The sequence below is a fragment of the Oncorhynchus keta genome, unplaced genomic scaffold, assembly GCF_023373465.1.
Source record: "Oncorhynchus keta strain PuntledgeMale-10-30-2019 unplaced genomic scaffold, Oket_V2 Un_scaffold_626_pilon_pilon, whole genome shotgun sequence".
NCBI classification, from domain to species: Eukaryota; Metazoa; Chordata; class Actinopteri; order Salmoniformes; family Salmonidae; genus Oncorhynchus; species Oncorhynchus keta.
The window spans coordinates 22,501-36,019 of NW_026290977.1; positions in this window are offsets into that span (position 1 = coordinate 22,501).

Here is a 13,519-nt window from a genome sequence, read left to right on the forward strand (position 1 = left end):
ATACAGGAGTTATCCTGACTCCACATTGAGAAGGTGGGCTATGGAATGATACAGGAGTTCTCCTGACTCCACACAGAGAAGGTGGGCTATGGAATGATACAGGAGTTCTCCTGACTCCACACAGAGAAGGTGGGCTATGGAATGATACAGGAGTTCTCCTGACTCCACACAGAGAAGGTGGGCTATGGAATGATACAGGAGTTCTCCTAACTCCACACAGAGAAGGTGGGCTATGGAATGATACAGGAGTTCTCCTGACTCCACACAGAGAAGGTGGGCTATGGAATGATACAGGAGTTCTCCTGACTCCACACAGAGAAGGTGGGCTATGGAATGATGACAGGAGTTCTCCTGACTCCACACAGAGAAGGTGGGCTATGGAATGGTACAGGAGTTCTCCTGACTCCACACAGAGAAGGTGGGCTATGGAATGATACAGGAGTTATCCTGACTCCACACAGAGAAGGTGGGCTATGGAATGATACAGGAGTTCTCCTGACTCCACACAGAGAAGGTGGGCTATGGAATGATGATAGCTCATTCCTTGGACGACTCTGATCCCCTTGGGAAAACTGTGAGGTCATTACAGAGACAGACTGAATGAGATGACTGTGAATGATAGTATAGAATTATAGTATAAGACTCCCAGATTAACTCCTTGATTTGTCCTGAACTGTGTGGTTTGGTGAGGAGAAGGGTGAACTCCTTGATTTGTCCTGAACTGTGTGGTTTGGAGAGGAGAAGGGTGAACTCCTTGATTTGTCCTGAACTGTGTGGTTTGGAGAGGAGGAGGGTGAACTCCTTGATTTGTCCTGACCTGTGTGGTTTGGAGAGGAGGAGGGTGAACTCCTTGATTTGTCCTGAACTGTGTGGTTTGGAGAGGAGACTGAACTCCTTGATTTGTCCTGACCAGACATGATTCAAACAGTTTTAGAAACTTCAGAGCGTTTTCTATCTTGGCATGAGTAGCAGGAAGTTGAAATTGGGCACGTTATTTATCCTAAAGTGAAAATTCTGCCCCCTAGCCCCAAGAGGTTTTAAATACAGCCTGTAGCTTCTGTGTGTTAATTATAGACTGTCTTCCTGTTTGTCTCTCTGTGTGTTAATTAGAGTCTGTCTTCCTGTTTGTCTCTGTGTGTTAGTGTGTCTTCCTGTATGTCTCTGTGTGTTAGTGTGTCTTCCTGTTTGTCTCTGTGTGTTAGTGTGTCTTCCTCTATGTCTCTGTGTGTTAGTGTGTCTTCCTGTATGTCTCTCTGTGTTAGTGTGTCTTCCTGTATGTCTCTGTGTGTTAATTAGAGTCTGTCTTCCTGTTTGTCTCTGTGTGTTAGTGTGTCTTCCTGTATGTCTCTCTGTGTTAGTGTGTCTTCCTGTTTGTCTCTGTGTGTTAGTGTGTCTTCCTGTTTGTCTCTGTGTGTTAATTAGAGTCTGTCTTCCTGTTTGTCTCTGTGTGTTAGTGTGTCTTCCTGTTTGTCTCTCTGTGTTAGTGTGTCTTCCTGTATGTCTCTGTGTGTTAGTGTGTCTTCCTGTTTGTCTCTGTGTGTTAATTAGAGTCTGTCTTCCTGTTTGTCTCTGTGTGTTAATTAGAGTCTGTCTTCCTGTTTGTCTCTGTGTGTTAGTGTGTCTTCCTGTATGTCTCTGTGTGTTAGTCTGTCTTCCTGTATGTCTCTCTGTGTTAGTGTGTCTTCCTCTATGTCTCTGTGTGTTAGTGTGTCTTCCTGTTTGTCTCTATGTGTTAGTGTGTCTTCCTGTATGTCTCTGTGTGTTAGTGTGTCTTCCTGTTTGTCTCTGTGTGTTAGTGTGTCTTCCTGTATGTCTCTGTGTGTTAGTGTGTCTTCCTGTATGTCTCTATGTGTTAGTGTGTCTTCCTGTATGTCTCTATGTGTTAGTGTGTCTTCCTGTATGTCTCTGTGTGTTAGTGTGTCTTCCTGTATGTCTCTGTGTGTTAGTGTGTCTTCCTGTATGTCTCTATGTGTTAGTGTGTCTTCCTGTATGTCTCTATGTGTTAGTCTGTCTTCCTCTATGTCTCTATGTGTTAGTCTGTCTTCCTGTATGTCTCTATGTGTTAGTGTGTCTTCCTGTATGTCTCTATGTGTTAGTCTGTCTTCCTCTATGTCTCTATGTGTTAGTGTGTCTTCCTGTATGTCTCTATGTGTTAGTCTGTCTTCCTGTATGTCTCTATGTGTTAGTCTGTCTTCCTGTATGTCTCTATGTGTTAGTCTGTCTTCCTGTATGTCTCTATGTGTTAGTCTGTCTTCCTGTATGTCTCTATGTGTTAGTCTGTCTTCCTCTATGTCTCTATGTGTTAGTGTGTCTTCCTCTATGTCTCTGTGTGTTAGTCTGTCTTCCTCTATGTCTCTGTGTGTTAGTCTGTCTTCCTGTATGTCTCTGTGTGTTAGTGTGTCTTCCTCTATGTCTCTGTGTGTTAGTGTGTCTTCCTGTATGTCTCTGTGTGTTAGTGTGTCTTCCTGTATGTCTCTCTGTGTTAGTCTGTCTTCCTCTATGTCTCTGTGTGTTAGTCTGTCTTCCTCTATGTCTCTGTGTGTTAGTGTGTCTTCCTGTATGTCTCTGTGTGTTAGTGTGTCTTCCTCTATGTCTCTGTGTGTTAGTGTGTCTTCCTGTATTTCTCTCTGTGTTAATTAGAGTCTGTCTTCCTCTATGTCTCTATGTGTTAGTTTGTCTTCCTGTATGTCTCTGTGTGTTAGTGTGTCTTCCTGTATTTCTCTCTGTGTTAATTAGAGTCTGTCTTCCTCTATGTCTCTATGTGTTAGTTTGTCTTCCTGTATGTCTCTATGTGTTAGTGTGTCTTCCTGTATTTCTCTCTGTGTTAGTCTGTCTTCCTGTATGTCTCTCTGTGTGTTAGTCTGTCTTCCTGTATGTCTCTGTGTGTTAGTCTGTCTTCCTGTATGTCTCTGTGTGTTAGTGTGTCTTCCTGTATGTCTCTGTGTGTTAGTGTGTCTTCCTGTATGTCTCTGTGTGTTAGTTTGTCTTCCTGTATGTCTCTGTGTGTTAGTGTGTCTTCCTCTATGTCTCTGTGTGTTAGTCTGTCTTCCTGTATGTCTCTGTGTGTTAGTCTGTCTTCCTGTATTTCTCTCTGTGTTAGTCTGTCTTCCTGTATGTCTCTGTGTGTTAGTGTGTCTTCCTGTATGTCTCTGTGTGTTAGTGTGTCTTCCTGTATTTCTCTCTGTGTTAATTAGAGTCTGTCTTCCTCTATGTCTCTATGTGTTAGTCTGTCTTCCTCTATGTCTCTATGTGTTAGTCTGTCTTCCTCTATGTCTCTATGTGTTAGTGTGTCTTCCTGTTTGTCTCTATGTGTTAGTGTGTCTTCCTGTATGTCTCTATGTGTTAGTGTGTCTTCCTCTATGTCTCTATGTGTTAGTGTGTCTTCCTCTATGTCTCTATGTGTTAGTCTGTCTTCCTGTTTGTCTCTATGTGTTAGTCTGTCTTCCTCTATGTCTCTATGTGTTCGTCTGTCTTCCTCTATGTCTCTGTGTGTTTGTGATGTCACTCTCTGGCGTGATGCATCTTGTTACCCAGTAGGCCCAACCATTAATACAATTAAATTCCACTACAAACTTTCCCTTTGAAACAAATTAATTAAGATGCTATTATTTAGCCGTTGCAGAGGTTAATGGCCGTCATTAGCAACAAAGGCTACATCCACTATCATTATCCAAACCTGGTTATTTGGACCGTTCTGGATATTTACTGGGCCTGAGATTGATGAGGTCTGATACCCACTGAGACGCTAATGAGCTTTGGAAACATAACACACTCCATCACTGTTCAGGACTGTTACACGCATGCACAGTAATACACACACACACTAATACACACACACACAGTAATACACACACACACTAATACACACACACACACACACACTAATACACACACACACACTAATACACACACACACACACTAATACACACACACACATAGTAATACACACACACACTAATACACACACACAGTAATACACATACACACATACACACACACACACACACTAATACACACACACAGTAATACACACACACACACAGTAATACACACACACACACAGTAATACACACACACAGTAATACACACACACAGTAATACACATACACACTAATACACACACACACAGTAATACACATACACACTAATAACACACACACACAGTAATACACACACACACACTAATACACACACACAGTAATACACATACACACTAATACACACACACACACAGTAATACACATACACACTAATACACACACACACACACAGTAATACACATACACACTAATACACATACACACACAGTAATACACACACACACACAGTAATACACACACACAGTAATACACACACACACACACACTAATACACACACACACTAATACACACACACACAGTAATACACATACACACTAATACGCACACACACACACACAGTAATACACACACACAGTAATACACATACACACTAATACACACACACACTAATACGCACACACACTAATACACACACACAGTAATACACATACACACTAATACGCACACACTAATACACACACACACACACACACTAATACACACACACAGTAATACACACACACACACACTAATACACACACACACACTAATACACACACACAGTAATACACATACACTAATACGCACACACACTAATACACACACACAGTAATACACACACACACACACACACACACACTAATACACACACACAGTAATACACACACACACACTAATACACACACACAGTAATACACACACACAGTAATACACACACACACACTAATACACACACACAGTAATACACACACATAATACACACACACACTAATACACACACACACAGTAATACACACACACACACAGTAATACACACACACACACACACAGTAATACACATACACACTAATACACACACACACTAATACACACACACAGTAATACACACACACACACACTAATACACACACACACACAGTAATACACATACACACTAATACGCACACACACTAATACACACACACAGTAATACACACACACACACTAATACACACAGTAATACACACACACACACACTAATACACACACACACTAATACACACACACAGTAATACACACACACACACTAATACACACACACACTAATGCACACACACACAGTAATACACACACTAATACACACACACAGTAATACACATACACACTAATACGCACACACACTAATACACACACAGTAATACACACACACACACTAATACACACAGTAATACACACACACACTAATACACACACACAGTAATACACACACACAGTAATACACACACACAGTAATACACACACACACTAATACACACAGTAATACACACACACAGTAATACACACACACACTAATACACACAGTAATACACACACACAGTAATACACACACACAGTAATACACACACACACTAATACACACACACACAGTAATACACATACACACTAATACGCACACACACTAATAGCTAGTAGCTCAGTTGGTAGAGCATGGCGCTTGTAACGCCAGGGTAGTGGGTTCGATTCCCGGGACCACCCATACGTAGAATGTATGCACACATGACTGTAAGTCGCTTTGGATAAAAGCGTCTGCTAAATGGCATATATTATTATTATATTAATACACACACAGTAATACACACACTAATACACACAGTAATACACACACACAGTAATACAAACACACAGTAATACACACACACACTAATACACACACACAGTAATACACACACACACACAGTAATACACACACACACACACACACACACACACACACACACACACACACACACACACACACACACACACACACACACACACACACACACACACACACACACACACACACACACACACACACACACACACACACACACACACACACACACACACACACACACACACACACAGTTCATCACCGCTCATGACTGTTACAGGCAGCAACCATCTAGGGATCAACATACAGGTACCCACAGTCCTTTGCTCCTGTTGTCTGTGTAGCGGACAAGGAAGATAGTGTGACTTTTGAAAGGGAGCAGGGACGTCAACAGTGAAGGGTTGATTGTTTCATGCAGGACACTGTGTGGACGTGAAGAACGCCTGGCAGGGACGTCAACAGTGAAGGGTTGATTGTTTCATGCAGGACACTGTGTGGACGTGAAGAACGCCTGGCAGGGACGTCAACAGTGAAGGGTTGATTGTTTCCTGCAGGACACTGTGTGGACGTGAAGAACGCCTGGCAGGGACGTCAACAGTGAAGGGTTGATTGTTTCCTGCAGGACACTGTGTGGACGTGAAGAACGCCTGGCAGGGACGTCAACAGTGAAGGGTTGATTGTTTCATGCAGGACACTGTGTGGACGTGAAGAACGCCTGGCAGGGACGTCAACAGTGAAGGGTTGATTGTTTCATGCAGGACACTGTGTGGACGTGAAGAACGCCTGGCAGGGACGTCAACAGTGAAGGGTTGATTGTTTCATGCAGGACACTGTGTGGACGTGAAGAACGCCTGGCGGGGGCGTCAACAGTGAAGGGTTGATTGTTTCATGCAGGACACTGTGTGGACGTGAAGAACGCCTGGCAGGGACGTCAACAGTGAAGGGTTGATTGTTTCCTGCAGGACACTGTGTGGACGTGAAGAACGCCTGGCGGGGACGTCAACAGTGAAGGGTTGATTGTTTCCTGCAGGACACTGTGTACGTGAAGAACGCCTGGCAGGGACGTCAACAGTGAAGGGTTGATTGTTTCCTGCAGGACACTGTGTGGACGTGAAGAACGCCTGGCAGGGACGTCAACAGTGAAGGGTTGATTGTTTCATGCAGGACACTGTGTGGACGTGAAGAACGCCTGGCAGGGACGTCAACAGTGAAGGGTTGATTGTTTCATGCAGGACACTGTGTGGACGTGAAGAACGCCTGGCAGGGACGTCAACAGTGAAGGGTTGATTGTTTCATGCAGGACACTGTGTGGACGTGAAGAACGCCTGGCAGGGACGTCAACGGTGAAGGGTTGATTGTTTCATGCAGGACACTGTGTGGACGTGAAGAACGCCTGGCAGGGACGTCAACAGTGAAGGGTTGATTGTTTCATGCAGGACACTGTGTGGACGTGAAGAACGCCTGGCAGGGACGTCAACAGTGAAGGGTTGATTGTTTCATGCAGGACACTGTGTGGACGTGAAGAACGCCTGGCAGGGATGTCAACAGTGAAGGGTTGATTGTTTCATGCAGGACACTGTGTGGACGTGAAGATCGCCTGGCAGGGACGTCAACAGTGAAGGGTTGATTGTTTCATGCAGGACACTGTGTGGACGTGAAGAACGCCTGGCAGGGGACGTCAACAGTGAAGGGTTGATTGTTTCATGCAGGACACTGTGTGGACGTGAAGAACGCCTGGCAGGGACGTCAACGGTGAAGGGTTGATTGATTCATGCAGGACACTGTGTGGACGTGAAGAACGCCTGGCAGGGACGTCAACAGTGAAGGGTTGATTGTTTCATGCAGGACACTGTGTGGACGTGAAGATCGCCTGGCAGGGACGTCAACAGTGAAGGGTTGATTGTTTCATGAAGTACACTGTGTGGACGTGAAGAACGCCTGGCAGGGTCGTCAACAGTGAAGGGTTGATTGTTTCATGCAGGACACTGTGTGGACGTGAAGAACGCCTGGCAGGGACGTCAACAGTGAAGGGTTGATTGTTTCATGCAGGACACTGTGTGGACGTGAAGAACGCCTGGCAGGGACGTCAACAGTGAAGGGTTGATTGTTTCCTGCAGGACACTGTGTGGACGTGAAGATCGCCTGGCAGGGACGTCAACAGTGAAGGGTTGATTGTTTCATGCAGGACACTGTGTGGACGTGAAGAACGCCTGGCAGGGACGTCAACAGTGAAGGGTTGATTGTTTCATGCAGGACACTGTGTGGACGTGAAGAACGCCTGGCAGGGACGTCAACAGTGAAGGGTTGATTGTTTCCTGCAGGACACTGTGTGGACGTGAAGAACGCCTGGCAGGGACGTCAACAGTGAAGGGTTGATTGTTTCATGCAGGACACTGTGTGGACGTGAAGATCGCCTGGCAGGGACGTCAACAGTGAAGGGTTGATTGTTTCATGCAGGACACTGTGTGGACGTGAAGAACGCCTGGCAGGGACATTCAACGGTGAGGGTTGATTGTTTCATGCAGGACACGCCTGGCAGGGACGTCAACTGTGAAGGGTTGATTGTTTCATGCAGGACACTGTGTGGACGTGAAGAACGCCTGGCAGGGACGTCAACAGTGAAGGGTTGATTGTTTCATGCAGGACACTGTGTGGACGTGAAGAACGCCTGGCAGGGACGTCAACAGTGAAGGGTTGATTGTTTCATGCAGGACACTGTGTGGACGTGAAGATCGCCTGGCAGGGACGTCAACAGTGAAGGGTTGATTGTTTCATGCAGGACACTTGTGGACGTGAAGAATCTGGCAGGGACGTCAACAGTGAAGGGTTGATTGTTTCATGCAGGACACTGTGTGGACGTGAAGAATGCCTGGCAGGGACGTCAACGGTGAAGGGTTGTGCAGGACACTGTGTGGACGTGAAGAACACCTGGCAGGGGACGTCAACAGTGAAGGGTTGATTGTTTCATGCAGGACACTGTGTGGACGTGAAGAACGCCTGGCAGGGCGTCAACAGTGAAGGGTTGATTGTTTCATGCAGGACACTGTGTACGTGAAGAACGCCTGGCAGGGGCGTCAACAGTGAAGGGTTGATTGTTTCATGCAGGACACTGTGTGGACGTGAAGAACGCCTGGCGTTACGTCAACAGTGAAGGGTTGATTGTTTCCTGCAGGACACTGTGACTCTGACCAATCAATAACCACGGCAACAAAAGACAGTATTCCCATTTGACTCTGACCAATCAATAACCACGGCAACAATAATGACTTCGGTACCATTGTAGAGCTGATCCTGTCAGTGACATTTCCCTCCCTTTCACACTCCACACAGTTCAATTCACAGGGGGCTTTATGATGTCACAGAGGGGACAAACGGGGGTCACCAGGAAGTCAGACCCGGCTCCATCGCGTCGGCTGATTGGTTGAGGCCGACCGTCGCCGACGGCGATGACCGGCGGTTGGTGGAGGCGACCTGTCGCCGACGGCGATGAACAATGGGAGGCCTGTGTTGCATCACAGTGGGATGAGTAATGTGGCCGGCACCAAAGGGCATTCAAATGACATTGTGGGAATAACGGAACTTATTGTCAAGAGTTTATACGGAACGGAAATGTACGACCGGCTCCATCAATGTTTATTAGCTGTTTCCTATTTATAACTTTGTGAAAATCTGGTGTCTGTTCTGTGTGAGAGTTTCTGCATGTCTGCACCCCCCCCCCACACACACACACACACACACACACACACACACACACACACACACACACACACACACACACACACACACACACACACACACACACACACACACACACACACACACACACACACACACACACACACACACACACACACACACACACACACACACTCCACACACACACACACACACACACACACACACCCCCCTCACACACACACACTCCCCACTGACACACACACACACTCCCCACTGACACACACACACACTCCCCACACACACACACACACAGACACCCCCTCACACACACACACAGACACATACACACTCCCCCCGACACACAGACACACATATAGACACACAGACACACACAGAAACACACAGAGACACAGACAAACAGACACAGACAGACACAGACACACATATACACACAAAGAGACACACAGACACAGACACACACAGACACACACAGAGACACACAGACACACACAGAGACACACAGAGACACACATATACACACAGAGAGACACACAGACACACAGACACACATAGACACACACAGACACACACAGACACACAGAGACACACAAACAGAGACACACAGACACACACACAGACACACACAGACACAGACACACACAGACACACAGACACAGACAGAGAGACACACAGACACACACAGACACAGACACAGACACACACAGACACACACAGACACACACAGAGACACACAGAGACACACAGACACACACAGACACACACAGAGACACACAGACACACACAGAGACACACAGAGACACACAGACACACACACAGAAACACATACACAGACACACACACATAGACACACACATAGACACACACAGAGACACACACACACCCCACACACTGTAGAGAAGTCAAACGCATGTGACTTAAGACAGGTGTGTGTGACAGGCTTATATCTGCGAGCGTGTAAATCACCAGGAGAACTTTACATCAGCAGGAAGGAGACAACAGCCTGAAACGCTCTCTAGGGGTGAGATGTAGTTTAAGGAGAAAGAGGGGAAAGCCCACATTCACACATGGCTCAGAGGACATGGGGATGGTTCATATTACTATCCGACACAATACGACTGGTGTCTGGGTCACGAGAGGAAAGGAAACGCTCTGCGCACGATCTTTAAAGCATGTTGTAGTGCCACAGTTATCTGGGAAAACCCACTAGTTTACAAACAAAACATGTAACGGCCTCACAGTGTGTGAAAACAGAGATTACAACGTTAAGGAAACCAAGGCCAAGGGATTCAATGTGATCAATGAAACCAAGGCCAAGGGATTCAATGTGATCAATGAAACCAAGGCCAAGGGATTCAATGTGATCGATGAAACCAAGGCCAAGTGATTCAATGTGATCGATGAAACCAAGACCAAGGGATTCAATGTGATCAATGAAACCAAGACCAAGGGATTCAATGTGATCAATGAAACCAAGACCAAGGGATTCAATGTGATCAATGAAACCAAGACCAAGGGATTCAATGTGATCAATGAAACCAAGGCCAAGGGATTCAATGTGATCAATGAAACCAAGACCAAGGGATTCAATGTGATCAATGAAACCAAGGCCAAGGGATTCAATGTGATCAATGAAACCAAGGCCAAGGGATTCAATGTGATCAATGAAACCAAGGCCAAGGGATTCAATGTGATCAATGAAACCAAGGCCAAGGGATTCAATGTGATCAATGAAACCAAGGCCAAGGGATTCAATGTGATTAATGAAACCAAGGCCAAGGGATTCAATGTGATCAATGAAACCAAGACCCGGGATTCAATGTGATCAATGAAACCAAGACCAAGGGATTCAATGTGATCAATGAAACCAAGGCCAAGGGATTCAATGTGATCAATGAAACCAAGACCAGGGATTCAATGTGATCAATGAAACCAAGGCCAAGGGATTCAATGTGATCAATGAAACCAAGGCCAAGGGATTCAATGTGATCAATGAAACCAAGGCCAAGGGATTCAATGTGATCAATGAAACCAAGGCCAAGGGATTCAATGTGATCAATGAAACCAAGGCCAAGGGATTCAATGTGATCAATGAAACCAAGGCCAAGGGATTCAATGTGATTAATGAAACCAAGGCCAAGGGATTTAATGTGATCAATGAAACCAAGGCCAAGGGATTCAATGTGATTAATGAAACCAAGGCCAAGGGATTCAATGTGATCAATGAAACCAAGGCCAAGGGATTCAATGTGATCAATGAAACCAAGGCCAAGGGATTCAATGTGATCAATGAAACCAAGACCAAGGGATTCAATGTGATCAATGAAACCAAGGCCAAGGGATTCAATGTGATCAATGAAACCAAGACCAAGGGATTCAATGTGATCAATGAAACCAAGGCCAAGGGATTCAATGTGATCAATGAAACCAAGGCCAAGGGATTCAATGTGATCAATGAAACCAAGGCCAAGGGATTCAATGTGATCAATGAAACCAAGACCAAGGGATTCAATGTGATCAATGAAACCAAGACCAAGGGATTCAATGTGATCAATGAAACCAAGGCCAAGGGATTCAATGTGATCAATGAAACCAAGGCCAAGGGATTCAATGTGATCAATGAAACCAAGGCCAAGGGATTCAATGTGATCAATGAAACCAAGACCAAGGGATTCAATGTGATCAATGAAACCAAGGCCAAGGGATTCAATGTGATCAATGAAACCAAGACCAAGGGATTCAACGTGATCAATGAAACCAAGACCAAGGGATTCAATGTGATCAATGAAACCAAGGCCAAGGGATTCAATGTGATCAATGAAACCAAGACCAAGGGATTCAATGTGATCGAGGTTTATAGGCATTTTTTTAAAGGCAATGTCCAATTGAGGCGGTATATGCAGTGTTTACCGTGAATGCTGTCTCTCCACCACGTGGGAACATTGCCTTTAAGAGCGCACTGCCTATTACCCATGATCGGATTGAATCCCGAACCTAATATGGTTCACTGTTTGGGAACCTGGTAGCCTGGTCCCAGATCTGTTTGTGCTATCATTCCTATTCTTTGTCTGGCATTACAAGTGGCATGATGACACATACAGACTGCTAACCAGGCTAGAAACCTGGCAGAAACGATAGCTGACACATTTATAACAAGCAGGAGTGCACAGTGTGTTGGATAACAGATGCCTGCTGCATCTGCTGGCTGGTCACAGGTAGCATAGCCTGCACAGAGAATGAGGAATATACAAGTGTACTTCTATGTACACCCAATATGGTCTCCGTTTCAGCCATCATGGAACATTGATGTCTGTTCTAGTCATTCTAACTCTATGTCATACCCACTCAGAGGCCACCTGCCCAGCACAGGTTGACTCTGAACTACATCTATAGGTACAATCAAAATGGCTGCCGGTCCCACCCATCATGGAACATTGATGTCTGTTCTAGTCATTCTAACTCTATGTCATACCCACTCAGAGGCCACCTGCCCAGCACAGGTTGACTCCTGAACTACATCTATAGGTACAATCAAAATGGCTGCCGGTCTAGTCATCATGGAACATTGATGTCTGTTCTAGTCATTCTAACTCTATGTCATACCCACTCAGAGGCCACCTGCCCAGCACAGGTTGACTCCTGAACTACATCTATAGGTACAATCAAAATGGCTGCCGGTCTAGTCATCATGGAACATTGATGTCTGTTCTAGTCATTCTAACTCTATGTCATACCCACTCAGAGGCCACCTGCCCAGCACAGGTTGACTCCTGAACTACATCTATAGGTACAATCAAAATGGCTGCCGGTCTAGTCATCATGGAACATTGATGTCTGTTCTAGTCATTCTAACTCTATGTCATACCCACTCAGAGGCCACCTGCCCAGCACAGGTTGACTCTGAACTACATCTATAGGTACAATCAAAATGGCTGCCAGTCCACCCATCATGGAACATTGATGTCTGTTCTAGTCATTCTAACTCTATGTCATACCCACTCAGAGGCCACCTGCCCAGCACAGGTTGACTCCTGAACTACATCTATAGGTACAATCAAAATGGCTGCCGGTCCCACCCATCATGGAACATTGATGTCTGTTCTAGTCAT